Source organism: Solea solea, chromosome 15 (assembly GCF_958295425.1).
Source record: "Solea solea chromosome 15, fSolSol10.1, whole genome shotgun sequence".
In the NCBI taxonomy this organism is placed as follows: domain Eukaryota; kingdom Metazoa; phylum Chordata; class Actinopteri; order Pleuronectiformes; family Soleidae; genus Solea; species Solea solea.
The window spans coordinates 4,020,127-4,023,487 of record NC_081148.1 but is presented as its reverse complement, the minus strand read 5'-3'; positions in this window follow the sequence as shown (position 1 = coordinate 4,023,487).

Sequence of the window (3,361 nt, the reverse complement as noted above, 5' to 3'; positions counted from 1 at the left end):
TGTATCTTGTTGTGGGGAATGTTATTGATGTTATGGTCTATTTGTTTACATCCTTTTCATTGTTAATTAAAGAATTGCAGTTGTTTACTGCTTTCTTTCCGTGATTATTTATTTTCTCGGCAATGATGGCTGAGGTGAAGGCCCAGCTGTACTGCTCACAGTTTGCCACTGATATACATATATGAGTATATACATATATATGTAAATATATACATACATATATATGTACATATATAAACATATATGTATAGATGTATATTTATATATACTGTATATATATATACATATACAGTATGTGTGTGTGTATATATATACATATATATACACACATCATATTTATTACACAGAAGACATTAGTGAAATAAGCACGCTTTTGGAACCTCCGCTGAGCAGGTACTAAAAATAGTACCTGGTACCAGGTACTATGCTAGTGGAAACGCTACTTAAACCATGCCGTGGTGAGGCGAGTAGAGCCGGTGGAAATACGCCATAAGTTTCAACTGATTATCTGTTATCTGAATACCTGTTATATTCAGAGTAAACAATGGACTATCATGTACTATGTATAGTTGTACAGGTAAAGGGTAAACATGACATCTATTAGAAATCTTTTTTGTATTGGTATTGTTACAATCTGGTAGTGAAGCTGACACACAGGGAAATGCATCAAGGGCAAGAATTTATTTATTTGAGATTTGAGCAGCTGCCTGTTTACGAGACACCCATAGTTTTATATATGTGCCACTGACTGATGAAAGCGCCAATGAATGGCAGAGTATTTCTTCTCTTTTTTTTCTACGCTCATACAATATCCATAGAGGACATGCATGTCAATCAATGTTATGTGTCATTCTTTGTTTTCATTTAAAGAAACAACTGAATTTTTATTTATTTATCATTGTGAAATAAAGCTGTAAAATGTTGTCAAATCCTTAACTGTCTTTACATGCAGATCTAATCATGTTTTAATATTTATTTCAGTATTAGTAGCACTTTTCAGTGTTTCTGTAACTCTGATGTTTTTTCAGAATGTTCGGAATAATGTTGACTGAAATTACCAATAACAAATTGACACAGGGTTGGATGTCAATTGAGCTTATAATAATAAAAAAAAAGAATCTAGGTTTTTGCTAAATTCCCAGATGTGTTTGTTATCAAGCTACATTTAAATCTTTTTTTCTTTGGAAACAAATCAACGTGACATCAGCATCATTATTGTCTCTCATTTGCATTCAGTAAAAATCACAAAGATAATGAATATACTGAGTTATTTATTGAACAAAACGTTAACAGTTACTTTCACTCACACAATTGGCTTCTCTTCTCAAAGTTTAAGGTAGCTAAAGTAATGCAATTCTCAGAAACTTTAACAAATTAACAACTGTGATAACATGGAGTTTGTAACATAATAGTAAGTCAACAACATTTAGAAAAAAAAGAACTTATATAAATAACAGGAATATACACATAGTTTATAAAAACAAATTCCTTCATTTGGTGACCCAAAGTTTTAACAGAAGGATACTGAAGCTGGCATAGTCTGCAGAAAACTGGCTAATGTGAAGTAAAGGAACTGACATACTTGTATTTACACTGTTTCTAAACTGAAGCTTTACGTAACAGGTCAACGTAGCAGGAATCAGTCAGCGTCAGAATCTTTGGCATTAAGGCCAAGCATGTTGGAAAGGCTCAATGACATTTTGTCATTTTCATCTGAAATCTGCGGGGCAAAGAGGCCCAGCGCAGATTCTGGCTTTTCCACTTTAAAGGTTCCTCCTCTCACCAAAGACGAATCACCTGAAGAGGCACTGGCATCAAAACTTGGGACACCAAGGTTCAGATCGATATTACCTCTTGCGTCAGTTGGTGAGGCGTTGACTGAGGGTGCTTTTTCTCTTGCCATTTTCAGTCGCTCCAGAATGTCGACCTTGTCTGTCGCTGCTGTTCTGGCGTTTACCATTGGTAAACGGACTCCTTTGCTGACGAGATAAGCCTTCTCCTCTGTGTCGTGTTTTGGTAAGCTGAACAAATCGAAGCCTTCACTGCTATTTAGGCTGTGTCTGGGTAGTCTGTGTAGTCTGAACGCAGGAACCGCCATCCCATCATCTATCTCATTAGTATAAGGAGTGTTGACCTTCAAGTCAGGTGAGATATCAAGATCAGTACTGGTATTAACGTCTGGACCTTTGATTTTAGAGCCAAAGCCTGGAATCTTGAAATGTGGCCATTTGGACTTTTCAAGACCTGCATCTACATCTGGAGCTTCTATTTTAGGCCCTTTGTAGTCTAGTGCAGGAGTTTTAAGTGTGGCGTCAGGTGCTTCCAGTTCAACTTTTGGTAGATTGCTGTTTATGCTTGGTGCTGAAAAGTTTCCATCAATTTCTGATGGAGAAAAGCTGAGATTAGGCACCTGGAAGTCTCCTTTTGGTAGATCCAGATTTGTTCCTTGATGCAATTTAAGGTCTGCATCAGGAACTGAAACATCTGGTGCTGTTATAGTTGGATCAGCTTTGGCCTTAAATCCTCCAAAGTTAAATGATGGCATTTTAAATTTTCCAGAGGGAGCATCGATGTCAACATCTGTTTTTTTAAGGTTTACATCTGGCCCTTTCAGGTCTGCTTTGGGTGTGGAGAGGTTCAAATCTGAATTTAAGCCAGCATCAATTTCTGGTGCAGATAAGGAGAAATCTGGTGCATTTATGTCTGCATTAGGAACTGAAACATCTGGTGCTGTTATAGTTGGATCAGCTTTGGCCTTAAATCCTCCAAAGTTAAATGATGGCATTTTAAATTTTCCAGAGGGAGCATCGATGTCAACGTCTGTTTTTTTAAGGTTTACATCTGGCCCTTTCAGGTCTGCTTTGGGTGCGGTGAGGTTCAAATCTGAATTTAAGCCAGCATCAAAATTTGGTGCAGATAAGGAGAAATCTGGTGCATTTATGTCTGCATTAGGAACTGAAACATCTGGTGCTGTTATAGTTGGATCAGCTTTGGCCTTAAATCCTCCAAAGTTAAATGATGGCATTTTAAATTTTCCAGAGGGAGCATCGATGTCAACATCGGTTTTTTTTAAGGTTTACATCTGGCCCTTTCAGGTCTGCTTTGGGTGTGGTGAGGTTCAAATCTGAATTTAAGCCAGCATCAAATTTTGGTGCAGAGAAGGAGAAATCTGGTGCATTCATGTTTGCATTAGGGACATCCACATCAAATGTAGGTAGGTCAAGGCTGGAATCGATGCTTGGTGCATTTAAATCAGCATCTATTTCAGGACCTTTGACTTTTGATCCTTTAAACTTTGGTAGTTTCAATGTAGGAAACTTCACCTTTCCATCTGGAGCATTGACATTCAGGTTTGGAGAAT